Source organism: Ammodytes marinus (assembly GCF_949987685.1).
Source record: "Ammodytes marinus genome assembly, chromosome: 18".
Lineage (NCBI taxonomy): Eukaryota > Metazoa > Chordata > Actinopteri > Uranoscopiformes > Ammodytidae > Ammodytes > Ammodytes marinus.
The window spans coordinates 11,670,641-11,693,405 of NC_137222.1; positions in this window are offsets into that span (position 1 = coordinate 11,670,641).

The window sequence follows — 22,765 nt, forward strand, 5'->3', positions numbered from 1 at the left end:
GTTATTTCAAACCGAGTCAGAAAATAATTAAGCTTTTTTTTTTTTTTTTTTTTTTTTAGTTACAGCTCTCTTTCTTTCCTGACAGCCTTCTTAGGGGCTTTCCATCATGCCGTCAGGAAAGCACAAACAAACTAAACTAAAACAAAAAAAAACATTATGTAGCTTATCTTGCATAGGCCTATTGCACATATTGATATTATTACACATTTTATTTTAAATAGTTGACAATTGAAATCACTTAATTAAATGTTTTAAAATCCCTGCACTCAATGTGATAGATAGGCTAGATAACTTAGATCGGTACCGTAGCCTATATGGTTATATACACAGCTATTTCTTTATATGTCCATGCTATAGATAGGCTAGATACAGGCCTACAGGCTTAGATAGATAGATAGACAGACATAAAGACATATATAACAATAGATAGATGCATACATAGATAGATAGATAGATAGATAGATAGATAGATAGATAGATAGATAGATAGATAGATAGATAGATAGATAGATAGATAGATAGATAGATAGATAGATAGATAGATAGATAGATAGATAGATAGATAGATAGATAGATAGATAGATGTATGTATTGGCTAGATGTTTCTAAGATGATTAGCTATATTTTGTTGTTCTTCATCAGTGTGCAAAGTATAATAGCAGCGATGTCAGGACTATCTACAGACACACCCCCTACCACCAAACACAATTTTTTTTTAGATGGCTTCAGGCTTAGTGGAGAAACTGAAACGTTAAAAAGACCCAAACAACATAAGGTTGGCCTAGTTGAATGAGTTAAAGCCACCTGCCTCACAGTGATGAATGCAATCTTTAATTTCTCTTTTGTATTTATGATTGCTTCCCGAAATATGAAAAGTTGGTTTCATAAAGTTTTGAGTTAGGCCTATAGCCTACATACATTTTCTAATTTATTTCTGCCACTGACTGAGCATTCCTACAAAAACATCATTATTTGAACCTGTGACTATATGTGTTGCACGATTCAGCTAGATGCTCTGTATCCCACTAACACCATCTTCCTCCTCCACCCCTGTAAACCTCCTCATCTCAGCCTCAGATCCTATTGTTACAGCACTTTTTCTCCTGGCTGCTGGAGTGTTTGCTCTGTAGATCCTAGTCCAGGTTGCCATGGAAACCAGCATGTTTATAGGAGGAGGGAGGGTAGCTGCTGTTCTCTGCATGGAAGAGGGGGGGCTCTGCTCCCCCAATATGTTATAAAGATAATACAACTTGACGGACAGCATCTAAAAATAAAAATAAAATAAAGAAAAAATTAAAACAATTTACATTCATCAGAGTGGTGGATTTCACATGTGTAAGGTGCAGTGGCATCTCTGGGTTTATGGCCTTCACACTGGAATTATCTCAAATTGAATTTCAATCAAGGTACTCTGCCTGTTTCACATCTATCTGTAATTAGCTCTGAGCTGTAGCAGGGAACCCATTGGATATTAATTTCCCTGTGTTCATTTGATGATTGAGATTGATCACCAGAGAGCATAGATGAAAATAAATGAGGGGTTTGAATATAAAGTAGTAGTGACCCCTGGTGGGGTAAGATTTAGTTACCAACCCTCGGTCCTGTGAAAGCAGGTTATCCAGCTCTTAATCATACAGTGTTTTCAGATTCAGTGCATCGTGGTATTTCTTTTAGCTCTTGTTTTCCCAATCTGATGTCTTTAGCTATTTCATCATAGTCTTTTCAGACAGTGATGGACAGCAAAACAGAGGTATTGTATTTACCCATTTGTTTCTGTGTGAAGTGTTCCCTCTTTTTGCCAGCAGGGGATGCTATAAGTACACCAGTTGGGTGGTTGCAGTGTGGTTATTAGCGCCATAGGTTTGCAGATACAGAAAACCGAATGGAGAGGAAAAAAGACATGTACAGATGAAAGAAAGGACAAAGTGTGATGTTTGTTTAGGTCAGTAAGGTAAGACTGAACTCTTTGTTTACATGATTCTCTAAAATACATCTTCCAGGGATTGATTGCTTGCTTTCCTCAAGCAGTGAACCACAGGCCCCCACTGCAATTTGCCCTCTCCTTCTCCCCTCCTCTAAGTGAGTCACGGTGCGTTTCCAAATGTCAGAGTGTAACAGGATAGTAAAGCGTCTGAGCTGGAGGCAGAACAACAGCACAGACACAGCGCCTCGCTCTTCTCCTCAACGACTTTAACACTGACACTTAGAGAGAAAGGGCTTTCATGTATATGCTCCAGCTGGAAACACTTACAGTTTTTACAACCCTCTCGGTCAAGCTGAAACAAAATGTCACTTTTTTTTGGTTGTGTAGTCCTAGGCCTTTCGCGGTCCTTCAAACAGAAGCGCAGTATGTTTTTGAGTAAAGAATTCCAGGAAAGTGGAGGACAAAGGAATAGACAATGCAGATTAGGGGCGAAAAAGACTTGAAGAAGACCGGTAGAGGTGTAAATGTTGACCGTTTGTAAATAGCTCTCCCCCTTTTGTAGCAGAATTAATGCTCTAATAGACCTTCCACCACTTACAGAATCCATTTCCCTCCACCTTCTTGATGACAGCGTCAGCACTCTTGCAAGTGGCAAAAGCATTCATACCAGTGTCAGGATGACAACACCATGGTGGGTGATTTCTCTGGAAGTTATATTACAATAGTCACTTAAGGTAATGTACTGCAATGGTGGACCTATGATTAATTAATCTGCCTTTGATTCGCTAATGACGGTCCGAGTCAAATACAAGGTTAGTGAAGGCTGAGTCAATCCTTTTAAACTGTGGCTGCGGAGAGGACTGGTGTTGAGTGGTAGGAAATATCAATTTATTTGCATCATCCCTCATTATAATGGCTATTATAAACCCGCGCCACCTCACACACTTACTCGGTGTATGAATAGACAAAACTACGGTGCAACACATGGTGTGCATTAAAAACATTCAAATCACTCATGTTGTTTTTGTGGCCAACAGTAATAAATGACTTCTTTGTAAGACATCTAAATTAGAAAGGCTATAAATAGTTCGCCCTACAGAGGCAACTCTATCCACTGTACATGATGTACAGTAAGGAGCAAAGACCCATCCATCCATCTCCTGCTCTGCTCCTTTACTGTCAGTAGCAACACTCAGATGAAGATCAGTGTGAGAGAGATGGACTTCTGAGCATCTTCCATCTCCATCCATCAATCTTAAGTTGTCTTTTCTAATAACCTTCACGGAGAAGTGATGTCTGATGGGAAAAAAGCAGGGAAAAGACAGCAGAGGAACACATGGGGCGCTTGTGTCTTCTCCAGTGTGCTCTGTCTTCTTCCCCTTCCTGCTGTGATTTCCAACAGGATGACTCTAATAAAAGATTGCTGACACAACAGCCCCCCGTGTGTAGAAACTGCCATTGGCCACAGGCTTGTTTTTAATTTGAGCGCACATTCAGGGTAAAGCCTTAGGATGTGGGTGCCGTAAGCTCCCCTCTCTTTCTTTTTTTGGGATGTTATTAACACTGCAGAACTGGAATCACGTCTCGGATGATGAGGCTGCCCGAGCACTGGAGCGTTATCACAGGACTCTGAGCCTGCCAAATCATCGGAAACACACACTGCTCAAGACTTCAACGTAAACACAAAGAGTGAAAACATGAAAGCTCGGACAACAAAAGATGCGGATCGAGAGCGAAAGGGGATTTAAATTCAAGTTACTGAAATCCAATTAAATCTGGGTCCCTCAACCGTAACATGATGTGGCTCAAAGACAGAGCGTTAAGGCCATAACAATGACCTAACCCTCATATGGTGCTTGCAGAGCAGAGCGTTCATCGACATGTAAAACATTTCGCTTCAATACTACTTCGGGTGCTATTTTGCATTTTAAACTAACGCATGACACATTTGTTATTTGTGCTGAAGATAAAACAAATATGGATGAAATTAGCTTTTTGCTTTGAACAGTTTTGAATTTTTTTGAAATAGTGTATGGGTAGGGTTTGAGTTACTGATTACTGATTATAGCTTAGGGTTATCTTCCACAACTGCAGTTATCATAGCGGTCAAAGTGGCATGGTACAAGCGTTTGTGTGTGTGTGTGTGTGTGTGTGTGTGTGTGTGTGTGTGTGTGTGTGTGTGTGTGTGTGTGTGTGTGTGTGTGTGTGTGTGTGTGTGTGTGTGTTTGTGTGTGTGTGTGTGTGTGTGTGTGTGTGTGTGTGTGTGTGTGTGTGCGTGTGCGTGCGTGCGTGCGTGTGTGTGTGTGTGTAAGTGAGTACTTTCACAGCAGTGACACAGCTTCTGGGGGGCCTGTTTAAATGTGTCTGTGCCAGTGTGGTGGTATGGGCTCACAGGGCATATAAGGCTACCTAGAAGGTCCAAACATAGGAGGGTGTGTCATTAGACCCCTGCAATGGAGCCCCCTGGTCAGACCCTCCATACATTTGTCTTCATTAAAAAGGTTGGTCTGTGAGCAGATGGTCATTAAGAGCCCCCCTCCCTCTTTAGTCCCAACACCCTCCATCCATGCACTACCTAGAGGACACCCATTAACCCTCTAGGAACCCCCAGAAAACCTCACCAACGAAGAAGAAGTGGTACCCCGACAAGCCCACCTGGTAATGATCACTCTGGGGTCCTCATACATCTCTTTTTGAAATCTTTCAAAATAACAGCATGATGTATTGAGATGGCCCATGTAGCGGTGTAATCAATATGTCAAGCCCTGTGGCACTAGATGGGGGTGGTCAGACTGATACAAATGCCCCCCCCCCCCTCTACAAGTGAATACTATCATCAATTCTCCATTTCCATTTTCCAGTCCCTGTCTCTTTTATTTGAATGCCATAAGAGTGTTCAGACAGGTGTGGCAGGACACACATGAGGACATGGTCAGGTTTTTCAAAGGAGAGCTGAGGTTGATAAAAACAGGACCATCAAAGTCATTTAGGTCCTGTTGCCTCCCTACTACGGTCACCCTTTGCTGGAAAGGTCGGTCACATGTGATGCTTTGTGAATCCAAACCGAACATTTCTTAACCCAGTGTATGCAAACCTATCACTTCTTTGTTTATTAGCTAACATAATCAAGTTACTTAACACCATGCAACACAACAAAATGGTTGCAGGTTGTTACTGGTGATTTGTGAAGTTCTTCCTCTTGGGTCCAATATAAGTAGCGTCAATGTTATCTACATTTTTTTAGTCGAGACGGCCTTATCATTAATATCTCCAGCGGCAGCCACCATGGATCCCAATTATGGCAGCAATCATTCTCTAGCTGAGAGCACGGTTTCAGACAGAGTAAAGTACTATCCATCTTCATCATATTCATTATCAGGCAGCAGACGCAGGTGTCCTAACCTCCCACTGCTCCACACTATTAGTGACTGATAGACAGTGGCACTGTAGCTTGCTTCACAGAACACGCCCGCATACACTTTTCATTCTTAATTCTAATAAGCATTTGAAATGCACAAGTTTTTCCAGATTGTACATTATCAAAACATTCATTCTATTCATACAGTAATGTAGTGTTGCATGCTACAAACATCCAGGTATGCAGCAGAATGTGGAAAGTCATAGGTCACCCTGCAGGAGCTTTCGCACATCGTTTGTCCTCTCCTGATTATCCTCTGCTGTCTCTCTAACAAGGCAGTACAGTGTCAAAGACATATAGTATCTCTGTGTCAGGCTACGGAGAGGAGAAAAAAGAGTGACATGGAACGATGTCAGATAGTGGTGGCATTTTCGTCACACGTCCATCCGCCTCATGCTGACACAGGCCTGGGTGAAAAGGGCAGCTTACTCCCTGCTGTGGGGGGTTCCTATATATGTTCACCTCATACAGACTATTAGGCCACAAATTGTGTAGAAGGTGGTGGTGGGTGCTGTGTGGCACCTTCAGCGTAACTCAATAAAACCACCTCATTAGCCCGTTGTCTAATGGGTTATTGTAGCACCGGGCTGACACACCCTGTTCTCGTAAAAAGCTCATGAGATTTCAGAATTCCAAAATAAACGCTTTTGGGTGGGATCGTTTTCTTATCCCCTGGCACCTGGTTGAGGTCATTCTATTAGGTGGATTGATTTACATATAAATTGAACATGCAGAATTACGCACCTCCTTAAGCTCATCTGTTTCACCACTGTATCCCATTATCTGTCTTGCATACTTCAACAAGCATTTAATTTGGTTCTTTCATATTGTCTTATGTTTCATTATGTCTCAGTGTTATTTATTAAAATTAATTTAGCTAATACCGCCCCACACGCACTGCCCCTTTCTCTGCAATGCACCTATTCTAATGTGTTGTGAGCATCTGTGTGTCCCGAGGTAAAATGGGAAATGTTGAAAATTCACTGGAATATGAAAAGCAATCATATTTTCTGTATCAGTAAGCAGGTCTGTGGTAGCTGGGGGTCATTCCCAGCTCTCCGCTGTTGCTTGGGGAGGCATTTTATAAGAGCCCCCAAGGCTCACCTAGTTAATTAAGTTTTTCTGCTATTATAAACCATGTAACTTGTGATTTTACTGCTCCACAAAGCTGAATCCCTGCCATTGAGGGCTTGATAGATGTTATTACTACTCTTTGTATGATGCCTTGCTAATATGGAATACATCTCCTGCAAAATTATGTTATGTTGTGACATTATAGACATTAGAAATGTTTAAGATATAGACTCATACTTGAGTTGGAATTATGAGATAATGTTGGATAGATGCCGTTAATCATACCCGTCGCCATGGGCGGGCCATAGGGGGCCGGGCCCGCCCCCAGAAATGCTTGTGCCCCCCCACTTGGGGCACAGATCTCTCAAAAAAAAATTACTTTCATTTTTATTTTATACTATCATAGTAGCTAATTTTGTGTTGATAAATACTAATGTTGCATTCTTTATCATCAAAACATTTAAAATATCGCCAAATAAAGAATGGTGTGATTTTGTTTGATTGATGGGAGTCTATCTACACTGCAACAGCCTATCACGGCCTTACTGAAAAGAAAGTAAGGCTACGTAGGCCTACGTAATACGTCAATGCAGCCGCTCAACAGTTACCGCGCATTTTTGAAAGTGAAGCTGGATGAGTTTTCGCCGGCTTACTATTCCATTTCTAGTTCATCATAATCGATATTCGGTAACGGTTGAAAAGCCCACCAACAGTCTCCTCTGCCAAATCGGATCGTCAAACTGTTGTCACTTTTCGAGCCGCATGACAGACTACAATCCGAAATTATGGACTTGTTCAGCGCGGTGACACTTCTGATTGCGTAAAGCCACAGTTTTGCACTGTGGGAACTCTGCGCTCCTCCAGCCACGGCCATCGAGGCTGTGCCGGAGACCGACCCCGGACCGAACCCGGTCCAAGCAAGAGAAGACGCACAATTTACAAGAACCTACGCGGATTTGCAGTTGAGGAAACAGTTGGTCCGTCACAAAGTGACATAGACGAAAAGACTGTGTTCAAGAGTATTTTACAGTGTTATTGATGCTGTGCAAGGAGAGATGGATGCGCGTTTTGGAGAGCGCAGTAGCGAGCTCATTGGCGCACTAGCTGCTTTGAACCCGGAGGCCGAAATGTTGATGAGGAGGTTGAGCTCGGAGAAACGCCGCCTCCCGCTGTACTGATAGAAGGGACTGGAGAGAGCACAGCGCTGCCTCCACTCAAAGTAGGCTACCGTGTGTGTGTGTGTGTGTGTGTGTGTGTGTGTGTGTGTGTGTGTGTGTGTGTGTGTGTGTGTGTGTGTGTGTGTGTGTGTGTGTGTGTGTGTGTATCCCTCTGTTGACTGCTTTAAAATGCAATGTTTGAAATATGCGTCTGGTGTTAGGCTACATCTTATATGTTGAATAGTCAAGTGTTTTATGGATATTCATAACATTGCTTCTATGTAATGTATTGCTTTAAATTATGAATTATGAGGACTGATGTTATAGGCTATAGGCTACCGCTGTTGGTTAGTTTAACGTGATGATTACGTGCTGCGCGAATAGAGTATAGGACTATTAAAAATATACGTACTGTAGGCTAATAATAATTGTGCCCCCCTATGCATTTCATATGCCCCCCTTAAGACTGAGGTCTGGCGACGGGTCTGCCGTTAATAGTGACTGATCTTCTTTATGATACATGAGTATGTCAGTAAAGTCAAGTGTCTGAAAGAAACTTTGCTGAGCACATGATCTCTGCGGTAGAGTTGTCTTGGTGATAAGAGGTGGAAGGGGAGATCCAGATATAGAAACATGTGGGTGTGTTATATAAGTGACTTCATCCACTGCAAAGATATGAATGAAGCGATAACAATAGCTAGGTGAGGCACTTAGGAAAAGTGAAAAGACAAATTGATTCAAACCCGTATGGAAAAATGTAGCGGGACTGTTTTTCTGCTGCAACAGTGCTAATACTGCATTTCTTTTTTGCACTCCCTGAGCGGAACCACCTGGGACTTTTTTAAATTGCTCAATATATAGACTCTGCATGGCAAGAAGAACGGCCTGGCAAACCAAGTGTTTTCCCGGCAAATCGAACTCATGGATCTGCAGTGTTTTGTGTTTCTCTTGGCTGAAATAAACGAATAGAATGAAAGGGGGAACTGGAGTTATATTCACCTTTGTTTCACAAAATAACACCAGCAAATTTACACATAGGTTCTACTCTGAAAAAATGTTGAGTTCTGTCCAGATGAAAATCCAAAAAAACAGAATAACTGACAAGGCATAACCTTGGCAGATTCCAACATCCGCTGTAAATGAGCTTCCCTTAGGTATGGACAGAGCTCTTCCCTCAAAGACAAAAGCAATGGGACAATGGCTGTAGTGCTCCTGAAGCATCCCCAGAAGAACATATTGGGGATATAACCATAGGCCGTAAGCCCACAAAACACATGTCCTATAAATTATGGACAAGCCATGAACCCTAAAGTATTTGTGCAAAAGTCAAACAAATCTCAACTTCAGAACTTATACAATACTGGTTTCGGTGACTTTTTCTGGGAAGAGAGAAATCTAGTTGGGCAAGTTTGCTCTAGGTATGATTACAGCAATTCATCAATTGAACTTGTCTGTTGCCCCTCACGTGGGACCAAGAGTAGGCCCTAGACAACATCCTAAGAGAGTCACAGGAGGGCTTTTGGGCTGGGAGACACAGTTCCCATTCACATCTGAAGCCAAATTCAAAGCCAGAAAACACAAAGAAGGCTCCCCTTAAAAAAAAAAGTTTGTATCTGCACTACATAGCTAACATTCTTAAATCGGACTAGTTCATTGATATTGGAAAAAGACATGATCGGCTATCTATACTCAAAAATGCATTTCGCAAAAAGATCCAATTTCTTTTCAGAGTGGTTCGATGCGGATATGTCTTCAGGCTTTTGTTGATTAAGAAAGTGTGGCAGAAGCAATTTCCAATGCAAGCATGTAATCAAAACATTATGTGACTGGCATGCCGTAATTAAACAAGTAATACATGAGACAACGTAAATGAGCGAACATGGTCTGAATGTAAATGCAGGCTGCGCGTATACCGTGAACATTCTCTTTGATTTGGTCCTTTTTACAGTCACTTCACACTTATGACACTTTTAATGCATTGTGTTTGTCTTACAATTATAGAACTTGCCTTGGCTTACTGTCTGAATCATTGCATAAACTGACAAGTCACCTATGGAGTGTATAATTGGATGAAGAATTGGATTCAGAAATGCCTGAATTACCTGGTTCACCCACATTGGCTCCATCCCGTCTCAGATCTGTGACTCTCTTTTCTCAGCTGAAAATCCCTGATGAGGCAGTTTCCATTTATGCTATCCAAGGCAGACGCTTGTCAAGGAGACTGAGATAGGTGCCTCTTGACCTCCACAGGTTACTGCCTTGCCTTGCCAGTTTGAAAGGAACATAGTTTCTTTGTGTTGTCTTCAATATCACACTATTCCATCTTGTGTATTGTCTATGCCTTCTAATGAAAAATCTGTAGTCACCCCAGACCTAATAATAATTCTTATTACATGACAAATGACAAGCATGTATTAAAGTGTAGAAATACTGGACATTTCCATATTAATTGGCAGTAAGTAGGTGAGTAAATCTTAAGAGATATAGAGCACATTTACATTTAAAAAAAAGTCTCATGTATATTATTAATGAGTTACACGTGGATTCTGGCCTATGATAAATACTGCATCGACCCCCAGAGAGATACCTTATAAGACCTCAAGTTTCAAAGGAAAACTGCACCCTATACAAATACAATACAGTCTGCTCCACAAGATGGCCTTTTTGATCTTGGAGGGTGCACACCAGCAGATCCTGTGCATGGTGAATGTGAATGTGGGGCGGTGTTATATGACAAAGGTGTTGACATGCTGCTCCACGGGAGGTCATCACTCGTCATCATCCCATCCATCTGAAAAAGATCCACGCAGCTCTGTCAGCAGAATAATGAGGAGCCACAACTACAAGGTGCTTCCCCCCCCACCCCCCTTCACAGCAATACAGACCTCCACAACCTTTGTCTAATGTTAAGCTCAAACGGAAGAAGCAAGCTGAAGCCTATATGGCAAGTGTCTGAAAAAAACCCCCCAAATATGATGATTGAATGACATCCCATTTCACTATCATGTTTTTTTTTTGTTTGTTTCTGCTGTAGCCCATAACGAGTTATACCAGGTCTCAGCTATAGGGCTACACAAAGAGAAAACTCCCCTCTTGCTTTAGGAAACTCATATATCAAAGACAATAGATTGGCAAAAAACTCCGGCTGCCCTAGGTCGTCCTTGGTTTACACACAATGAAATTAATAAGAAAAACAGAAGGACAGACGCACAAAATATTACCTTGATATCCTTGAGAAATGCTCAAACTGATGGATTATTATTTTGACTTATACAGTAAGTCGCTCCAACTTTGTTAATCAATAACCCACTTAATGATTGGATTAATTTGCATACGTAGATACAGGTGCAACCACACGCACACACACATTTATAGTGTTAGTGAAGTGACAGGTAGAGCTGTTGATCAGTACCATGGATGAGAGTAATAGATCCGTTTAGCGTTAATCAATGTCGCTCACGGGCTCATTGAGCAGTGCACTCAGCATCCTGCTTTTGTGTCAGAGAGCCTTTTAATCTAATTGGACATTAAACTCCTGTCATTATTCCTCATGCTCCGAGACTTATTTATGGCTCTCCTGCTTGCTTGTCTTTACCTTTTCATTACAGCATGCCAGTCTACATCAGCAAACTCATTAAAGGGAATGAATCAAAGGAGAAAGCTGATGTGTGGCCGCAAAAGTGTAATTTAATAAATGTGTGTTGGGCTGCCGCGCTCGGCACATCATTCATGTTGTTTACGGCCTGTAATGTGTGAGCAGGTGAGGGCACTTTAATAATAAAGGCCTTCCACAAAGGCAAACATCAGCGCTGCATTTTAATACGCCGTCCTGCAGGGAGTGACAGGACTACCAATGCTGAATTCCAGTAAGCAGTAATGTTGCCGTGAATGTGGTTCAGAAGAAGGAAATTGTCTCTCAGATTTCATATTGCCATGTCTTACTAATAGGAAAGGCTATCGGCTAATCAAATTTAATTCAAATGTCTTCATCACAATGTAATGTCGCTGAGTCAGTTCAATGACTTGATGACTCTTCTTTTATGTACTAGTCATAGATAGTATAGGTACTAGTGCAACTTAGCTAATTTGTTTTAGCATTTAATATAACCATTGTTACTAATATTCCATGAACTTGTGGTCGTAGCGGCAAATGTTCAGCTAGCCTACTTTGTCTCGTCTTGAAGCGGCACTGATAGTTAACAGTGTTGTGTCAGCTCTATGGGAAGTTTAAGAGTCTTTCAGTTCATTGTCTTGGTTTCATGACCCACAGCTTTACTGTTAAGTTTCACTCTCAGGACCTTCATCAGCCTAGATTTCACTGAAAAAGATTTTAAAAGCCACTGTTTGCTTTCTGCACAGCATCAAACACCAGCCAGATGTTTTCTTCAGGAATTGGTGGAGACCAAAACAGAGATTTAAGGAAAAACTTACCTTCATGAGGTGGACAAAAAAAAGTTAGCAAAATAACCCCCCACAAATGATTGCTGCTTTAAAGACATGTGACTTCAAAAGCAAATGGGCTTGTAGGTTCTTGCAAATAACCCAGATTTCAAACATTTTTGCCCACCTTTGTGGAATTTGGTATTGTCTCTGTTTCTTCTAACCCATTCATCTTGGTGTGCATTGGTGTAAACATATTGGCTTTCCAGGTGGCATAACGTCAAGGGGGCATCTGGCCCTTGGTTGTGTGGGTCTGAAAGAGACACAATATATTTTTTTGAGGCTGATGCAGATGAGGCAATGCGCTGAGGAAGAAAGTGACAATTGAACGGCTTGAGGGTCTTAGGAAAGTCCCCTAGTCATTATTGTGTGCATAGCACCCGGAGAAGGCCTCTTCATGGGTGTTTAAGCAAGCACTTTAAATGGAAATGCACTTGACACTTTAAGAGATGTAATCATTGGGGTTTTGAATTCAACTCAGTTCTCCTCAAATGTGTCACAGTAACGTCTATAAACTCCCTCTCCCCCACTCTTGTCATTCTTTGATGCTTTCTCACCTTTTCTGAGTTTCTCTCATGTTCACTTTATTTCTCTCCCTCTCTCACTACCCACTCGTTCTCGTTTTGAATCACTTGTGTTGTTTGTCACTCACATCCCTTCATTTAATGATCTCTTCGAGTTATTCTTGATCTGTGTTCATTTCTGAGCAGTGGAATCGTCGGAGGATGTGAGTTTGAAGGATGAATGTTATTTAGTGGAAATTAGAAGCCTCTACTTGCCATTTGTAGCTGCATTTCTATTTCATAAAAAGAAACATGGATTTTTTTTTGTTCAAAGCAAGATTCTTTCTTGCTTTAATAAATTACCTAGGGAATGCTGAGATTTTGTAGATGTGAGAAGACAAGGTGACATTTTTTTTTAAATTCCTGCATTTGTGTCTTTTCATTTCAATGCAACATCCTATCAACAGATGTGCTCATAGATCAACATGTCAAAATTGTTTATTTTTTATTTTTTTAAAGATTGTATTGGACAATTTCATCTCGGATCCTACTTATCGCTAACAGTGTTAGTCCACTCTCTAGTTTATCCTCTGCATTCCTTGCTGCATTTTCCTAGTCCTTCAGCACAATCTGCCCACTCATTACAACAATTACAGGCTGTGAACATTTCATTAACCTAATATGTCTTGGCTGGGACATACAGTATTATTGTGCTGAGCATACTGTTTTCATCACACACTCATTGCCCGGACCCCTCCCAACCCTGCTAACCTCCCCCTTGCTGTCAACTGGAAAACAGCAAAATTAATTGTGTGTTTGTCCTATGCTTTCTTCACAAATTAACTTATGAGAGTGTCCCTTGTATGGCCATTAAATATGGCATTGATTTAGAGTTATTCTGCATAGCACCACTGTTCAGTATTTGCACTACTGTATGCCTTTTGGCTTTAAACAAAAGCACAGAATATTTCTTTGTTGCCTATGTGACAATTTCTTTGTATTTTATTTTTCTCATATTCTGGGCTTAATGTACTGTAGGGTCAGGCATCCTTCTTGCAGTTTTATTTACAAGAAAATAAGCAACGGAACAGGGATGCCATGGACAAGTGGTTTGTAATCAAAATGTAGGTGGGAAACAGATCAATGCCAAGAGTCTTGAAAACACAAAGCAGAATGAGGCGCACTGTCTGTCCACATCAGAAATAAGCTTTTGAAGCTGGACATCCACTTCCTTTATTCCTTTTTCATTAAACATAGTCAGGGAGCGATGAATGGTGTTCTTGTCAGAGCTACTCCTTTGTTCTTTCTCAGTGATGGCCTCTCATTTGGACTTGGCTTACCAGGAAGTCTGTTCCACTGCTTGAGAGGTCAAGCCAGCTTGATCATTAGCCTTCACAAGGCACTAAGTCTCCCCTCTCTCCCACATTTTTACTTTTATCTTAGAGGGCTTTTTATATTTCTGTGCCCTTTCCCCTTCCTGTTTTTTTCAGCAAGAAAGGTCTTCACCATGATCATCCAAAAATGTTAAAGAAAAATCCCTTCATTCTAAAACTGTTTTCTTCATTGCAGTGGTAAAGCAATTAAGTGTAACATGTATGTATACAATTTAATTAAATTCATACATCATTTTAAATAATTATATTATCATTCATTAATTTTTTTTTATCCTAAATTCATAAATCCAACAATATGGCTAACAGCTTGCTATTTTCTCCTCCTCTCTGGAAATGGTGTCTGCTCCCTCTGCTCCCTGTGCATGGTCAATCATATACACTTTGCATGGGAAATTAATTCCATTATTAAACATGCCGCACTTCAGAAATTTCAATTACCGACAGCAGCATGAGGAGGAGAAAAAAACAGTAACGCATTCCCACTCTAATGCATGAATATCGTATTAGGCCAAGAGAGTAATCACGGCCGATAGCTACAGAAGTCAAGTGTCTAGAGGTCCATTTATATACATGACTTCTGGCCAGATGGCCACTGCAGACAACAGGTTCATTTGTGAAGCCTACTTATGCAACCATCAAGAAATGTATTAAAGTAGTCAAGAGTGTGACAACTTGGTGCTTAGAAAAAACCCAAAATGGCCACTCTAGTTAATGGGGGTAAGAGGTATAATGGTAAATGCTACATGAGTTTGCAGCTCTGTTGCACCTGAATTAACACTACTGACCTGTCTGATTGTTACAGCAAAAAATTGTGAAACAGAGCAGGCACAACATTTTGTTTCCACAATCACACCATCTGTTATCATACGTAAATTACATTTTCTTTATAGAAGACACAGTGTCGAGATGAATGCCCAAGGTTTTTTAGGTTGTCTTTTGGGAAATTGGCAAAGCATAAACACAAGGGAACAAAGTGGTGTGTTCTGACCCCGTAGAGGACAAACACTTACCACCGTTGATTTCCTTGCTTGCCATTTCCTCATGTTTTTTTGCAGACTTGAGCACTCTTTCCAGTTGGGTAAAATGTCCCTTGTTGCCATCGAGCCATGAGTCGAGAGGAAAAAAAGGTCAAAGCAATTTATATGTGACACATAGAGTTTGATCGCTTTGTCATCGCCTCGGGGGCCAAACCTGCCGCTCTCAAAGTACGCCCCATACACACACATTGGCGCACAGGCACACACATGCCGAGACACACAGATGCCTGCGTGCAAAACACACACACACACACACACGCACACGCACACGCACACGCACACGCACACACACACACACACACCTACACACACACATTGCGGCACAGGCACACACATACCGAGACACACATATGCCTGCTTGCACCACACACACACACACACGCGCACGCACGCACACGCACACACACACACACACACAGCAACCACCATCTACATAAGACTGTTAGAAAATGATGTTAAGTTTAGCCTGGTTGCATGCCTTTGGTGTGTCTTTGAGTTGTTTGTGAAAAACATGCAGCATTGTATATCCATTTTTTCAGTGACAGGAGTAGTCGACAGTGTCATTTATGTGAATTTTGAATTTTTTAAAAACAGCATACTTTTATTATCAGCATTTCAAAGCTTGAATATTCAACCTTTGTTTACTTAATTGAATCCCATACCACCAATTAGTGTACTAATTCACTTACAGTAAACAATAGATTAAAGATTCTCCCTCCACATACAATCATAATAGATTCATGGCGTTTGATGTAAAAGAAAATCTGATCTTGAATTGGCAACAGGCCAATAAACACTGGGGCATCCAAAAAGTCAGACCATTACAGTAATATCTAATGAGCCACTACAGTTACAGTAACTGATATCACATTTGACATACAAAGACAACTGAAATATATTTTTCTGCAAAGGCACTTTCAAAGTCAAAGCCTAAGCAGTAGCAACTATAACATGTAGAGAACCATTAATCTTGCCAGATTCTGCCATCAGGTGTTGAAGGAAACATGAGTCACTTTCTAGTGCAGAGTTAGACGTGAAGATCAAGACCACTCTCTAAAATAAAAAACAACACCACGGATAAAATGAAGTCATAATAGTGTAAAATAATCTTATTAATCTATGATTTCCGAAAAATGTATAAATGCATTTAGATGTTTTAGCCTTTTCCACACCAGCTCTGGATCAGCAGCAACCATAGATGTGTATTCCAATCCTATAACTCAATTCACTGAAATGTCAAGTGGCTGGAAGGCAGAAGAAAAATAAGACCTGAGGTAGGATGGTGGCCATGGCACGTCTGCTTGCAAGTGCGCTGTAATAGATGAAATTGTCCAGATGTGTCATTATTTATTGTACACATCTGCTTGGGTTACGGGCAACAAGGAGAAAACGGGGGGAGCGGGAAAGACCGGGAGGCAGTAGCTGCCTCCATGAATACCCATCACGCCAATTCCACAGTGATTTATGGAGAGTCTTGCCAAAGCAGGGGACAAATGACCTTCACACACAGTTATCAGAGGGAGATATCAGTGGACAGGGATTTCCGTATCAGATCCCTCTTTTGCCCCCAGGAGCCACATCCAGGCTCTGTATGTTTGTCCGTGTGTGCAGGTGTGTGTGTGTGTGTGTGTGTGTGTGTGTGTGTGTGTGTGTGTGTGTGTTGTTGAGTTGAACTGACATTGAGCTGGTCCTCGGGGCAGAGGAGCACTGCTGGTTGCATTCCATGTGTGCTACTCTGTCTTTGTGGGAGAGCCAGACTATGTGTTCATGTTGTGACAGTTGAAGACAAGAGTCCCTGCATAGCCAGCAGGACGTAGAAGTCTGATAGTCTGCTCTCTATCAGGGTATTTCAATTGAATTAGCGTAGCAGTGTCTGGACACAGCGCTACAAGCTTTGACATTGTTTCCTGTTATCCTGATATAGAGAATCACATGTATTAAAGGATCAATTTACCCGTATCAAAAACATCTAGTTTCTCACTTACCCTGGTGGTGTCATGCCGATCGTTTTTATCTGTTTACATTTTATAGATCTGACATCGTTTGCCGCCACTCCGTCATGATGAAAGTGAATGGGATGGTATGCAGTATATGTGGTCTGTGGAGCCACTGGTACCATTTATTGAGGTATTGTTTATCATGTGGCACTTTCTGTTTTGTCCAACAATCCTGATTAAAGTAGCAAAGATGAATCTTTTCCAACTTCTCTAATTTCTTGTCAGAACTTTTTTCTTCTACCTCTGATGAGAGCTGACCTTTTTTTGCATACTGTCCGTATGTGCAGGCTTGCCGGTGTCTTCGCAGGCAGAAGCTCTGGTTTGTGTGTCATTCTTGTCGCTCGGTGCTCCTGCCGGTTCTGGTCGTAGGAGTACATGCTGTTTCTCTCAGTGCTCCAGATGTTTGTCTGTCATCATGCCCCTTATTGTTCTCCTGTTAACCAGTCCAGGAAAAATTTGTTCACTCCTTTTTCTTTTCTGAGAAGGTCACAGCATTTTCGTACAAGCCAACACATTGAATTACTTTTCGTTTTCGCAAGGTGGGCCACTAGTCAAGATGGTGATATTTTCCAGACATTTTATGATTATAATCTATATTTTCGGCTCAAAGGTAAGTCTGTTAATAAAGGTTGTGTACTTTATGTGCTCTCAACAAGAAATAATAATCTGCCTCTCTTATTGCAGATTTATCTGGGTTTGGACTTTCAGATGATCAAGTTATATATATATATATATATATATATATATATATATATATATATATATATATATATATATATATATATATATATATATATATATACATATAATTTGAGGCACATTTTATGAAGCATAGGGCGTAGTTTCTTCTTTTACCAACCCAAGCAACACTGTGTGAGGTCCCATGCTGATGACTGATGCTTTATCTCCCCATAAGTCCTCAAATGACCTATCTGTAAGCCAACAAAAGTCAATAACATGTTTAAGTGTACATGAAAAGAAAAAGTATCTAGCACAAAAACTGGCAATATATCCTGTGCATCCCAACTGGCTAGCAATATGAGTGAACAAGTCTTGATGCAGACATCAATCTGTATCACATGGCTGCGTACAAATACAGGTCTTCTTAATTGCAGTGCTGCTCTCTCACCAAGATCAATAGTTTCTTGTTTTATGTAGACAATCAGAACACAAATACAATATTAAACATAATAGAATGAGAGAATAAGTAAGTTTGACTGTTTTTTAGACTAATTATATGTTCTCTTTATGCTAGACCACTGGTATTTAACATACACCAGAGATGTCCCTATAGGATCGGCCTGGTCCTCCCCCATCCAGGTGACACAATGCCTGGCATTAACTTCTATTCCGTCTGCAGACAGATCCAACATTTTTTTCAATCTTTATACCTTCATTACACTGTGCTGGGAATCTGTGTGTCCCATTTGTCAGGCCTTTTTACTGGAGGCTACTGACACTCCAATCCACAGATCATGACCCTAATTAAAGCAGGCAATTTGTGTTAAATTTATTGTGCCAAGGCTGCTCTGCAATTGGCTCAGAGCTCGCCAGGGCTCACCTTTTTCACCCTTAGTAGTTCCGCCTGGTCCCTGAGATGTCTCTGGTCAATTCTTGTTATTGTTACTTTGATTTATTTCCCTCGTAAACTGACCAAAGAATGCCCCCACTGCCCACTGAGGGTAAAATAAACCACTGCACCATTATGAGCTCTCTTATCCTCTTATGACAGTGTTATGAAGAAAGAAGATATACTGACTCATTCAACTGAAGAAATCTGGTCTGTGCTCATTTGATAGGAGAATTTACCAATATGAAAGCAAGCAGAGGAGGAGGAAAATATACAGAACTATACGATATAATCATTAATATCTCAGCCATTTAATATTCAGTCCACTATAACTTAACCAAGTTTTCCCCTCAAATGATCCATTAATCAAACTGCTTGCGCATTTTTTTTTTACTCTAACTTCATATGTAATGGGCCAGTGTTTTGGTCAGGAATGAACACATTAACCGTCATTTTTCACTTTCCTGTTGATTGCCATAGGAAAGCTTTAGAGGCAGGGCTTGGCACCAATCTCATGAATACTAGAGTTATTTAACAAATACCAAAACCAGTCTGCAGCCCAGGAGGGGAGGTGAGAACGGTATTGTTCTATTTCAAGCCTGTCAGTCTGACTGATGACTCCCGGGCCTCACATCACTCCTCTTCTTTCTTTTCATTGTATTTATGATTTGAAGTAGAGGAATTACTACACAGAGGGTCTGCAGCGTCTCTTGCATTCATTTAAAACCCTCTTTTGTATGTCAGTTGTCGGTAGTTACTTTTTCCTCTGAAGGACATATAGGCATATACTGTAAACAATATGAAAATACATGAAAAAGAACTATACATTACTAGTGCATTTTAATCTGCATTTTCCTTTGCTTTATGCAACTTTTAAACATTTTCAAAAGCATGCCACAGCGTTTCAAAACTGTTCCCATCCTTCAGGGAGCTATTCATGTTTGTTTGCCTTTCAGTATAACGTTGCAGAATTATAATCAAAGACTAGAAACTTTCTTGAGATAGCCAAACGCCATCACAGTTAACTACATTTCCAGTTTTGTTTCCCCTCAAAACTTTGTTATAACAGTGTTTCCATGCAATGATTTGAAAGGTTTGTGAGTGTGGTTTTGACATCTCACAATTGGCTGCTGAAAAGCATTGTTTTTTAGTGAGCTGTGGTGAACCCAAAATGACAAAAACAAATCAATTTGGTGTCTTAAAAGAGGATCTTAAAGGCATCATACTGTATAAATAAAACAACTATTTTAGCATTTTTTAACACTGTCCACCGCGATGGATTATCAACCTCAAATTTGTTTCACTGAGTTAATTTTCTTCCTGTTGAGAAATTAACCAATGCCAAGGGCTACCTGGAAGGTTACATGCATCTATCAAACACATTGTTTTCATTATACAATAGGAAATTGGATATTGCAAATGCAATTCATCACATTGTGCTAAAACACTGGTATGGACCTTTTAATTCCTTTTTTAAGAAATTGTTAATGCACTCGCTCAGATAATTCTTATCCTTAAAAATGCTTAAAATTAATGTGTGCATCTTAGTCTTTGCATTTTATTAACACTTATCATCAGTCATACCTACTCTCTCCCCAAAGTCAGTTTGTCCCATCACAGAAACATGGCACATTTGGCTGTTCTCTTTAATTTATCCCCTGACAACATTAATGGGATGTGATGGTCCATCGAGTTCTTGTCCTTCTAATGTTCACATTTCCGGTCCCTCCTTCCACAAGCCTGTCATTTATTTTTCTGAGGGGGAAGCCTCGAGGAATCCATTTGAGGACTGATTAATTGTTTTAGGGTTTAGTACTTTTGTATGCTAGAGTAATATAAATGTTTTGTATGAAGAAAAGAAACCACCAAACAGGGGAAAAACTGCAGGCCAGGGTATTTTTCTCTTAATTTCTCTTCTATTGTCAGTCACGTCATTTTCATTGTAGTCATTCTTCATCACTGCTTAAATGTTTAATGTCTAATCTTGAATCTTGATGTATTTTCTTTGTTTTTACTATCTCTTAAATGCAATTTCTTATGTCTAATCTTGTTGTATTTTCGGCCCCTGTAAAGCACTTTGAATGGCCTTGTGCCTGAATTGTGCTGTATAAATAAACTTGCTTTGCCTTGCCTTGCCTTAAGCAAATGTAGATAGAGACACAAGTTTGCAGCCACAGTAATGTATTCACCAAGCAAATCAGAGCAATCTCCAAAGTCACAGGGGAAGCGTGCGTCCTACACAGATCCATTAACTGAATGATCACACATGAGCACACACATTTACTTTTTTATTGGCAAAATAAATAGAACATGTTAAGTAATTTCCACATAGGCAAACAAACACGCATGCAGGTGCACTCACACCAACATGTGTGTGCACCCATCCATTCACGCACATGCAGACCGAGGCATTGCGTTAAGAAAGAGACCCATCTGGTAGCCTGTGCAAACGTAGCACTCAGCAGACCCTGATTTCATTATCTCAGCGTGTTCTTCGTGACCCGGAGAAAAGTGACATCTGATTTACCTCAAGATCAATTTGTATGTAAATTAGTGAGAAACTGGAGGGCAATAGAGGGGTGGCATAACAAAAGCTGTTTTTTGAATCTGTGAGCAGGTCTGTGAGTTTGCTCGATGCAGTGGTCCCCACGGAGACGCTAATAGAGCTCATTTAAGTAATAGGACCCTTTGGTCCACAGGGCAGAATTTCTAAAGAGAGCCCTGCTGTCACATTACATTCAAGACCAGCATGGTAGCCTCAAATTCATGTTATTTGCCATTTAATGCTCACAAAAAAGACCCTTTGCATGGACTGACTGCATGTCAGTACATTACTAAAAGCCACTGCAGTGTCTCTCAATGATCTGACAAAATTGTGACCTTCTTATAAAACCATACGGCATAGAAAGGTCGCATGGTAATCAAGACTGTGTCCTACCAACTGGCTGCTGCAGCCCTGCTACCGTGAACCAGACTCTTATCGACACTAAAGCCCCTCTGTGTGGCAGTAAACTATTACAACCATATTGAGGGAACACATTTTATCTTGGGATGATGAATGCGTCTGTCTCACAGATATTTGGGTCAATTTCCTCCTCTTTGATTTCAGATCCAAGCAGAGGGTCTCCTGAACTTTAATGGAACACATAAGAGGTGTCAGTCATCGCCTGGAGGCTTCTGCTCTTCTCCACCATCTGCAGACAAAGCTGCATTAGCTTATATTGTCATTACTGATACTCAAAGATCTGATGCTGTTATGTGAGAGTATCATTCTATGATATTTGAATACTTTGGGAGTGCATTAGTGGCATATTCAACTCTCTTGACAGAGTAGGTGTTTGCTTGCTTGCTTGTTTGTTTGGGTCTTGTGGAGTGGTCAGCATTACTTAGTTGTGCAGGTGAGTGGAGGTTAACCTTAATGAATGATCTTTGTTGGTTGATATAGTGTTAGACCAACAGGAGACACTGACTGAACCAACTCAACCAGGGGCATTTGTTTAACCGTGTATAACTTCTGGTTTTATTGTGAAAATGACCTTATTATCTGTGTTTGGAAATGCATCATGTTTTTGCATGTGGACACGTGCACGCACCCACCTTCAAATTGTCATTTCAAATATGAGCTCAGGACTGCCTTCACAACATTACATCTATAAATTATGCTGAAGGTAGTTTCATTTTATCTGCAAAGGGAAATGGTCTTGCTAGCCAATCAAGGTCTGCCAATCTCAGGGACAGAGTCATATTAAACCTCTTTCTATTATTAAATGGGTATATCATCTCCTGCTGACACTGACAGTTTAGATGACAATGGCTGCATCACTTACAAAACACCTTTAATTTCTAAGTGAAGATGAGTTGACTGGCTGTCACTTATGGTGATATAACTTTGTGACGTTTTTAGAATGGACCTTGGTGGTCTCATCAATCTGTCTGTGTTTTTTTAGTTAAAGCAATAGTCAATTTGCATTATTATATTAGCTACTGTGGGTATTATTATTTATCATAAGGCTAATAAACAGGGCACTAAGGTGTCTGCTATAAGCTGTGGTTTGGAGGCAATTTACGTTGTACAGCAGCTATGAACTAAGACAATGTAAAAGAAAATACAGAAGTTGGTAAGGAAATAAAGAAAAGTTTGGGTGATCTTTTCAACGTTTAATTGAATTTTGTTCATTTGAAATCCTTTTAATGCTTCTGCTGAATTTCTGCTATACCATGTACAGTATATACTGTATGTTGCAGTACAAC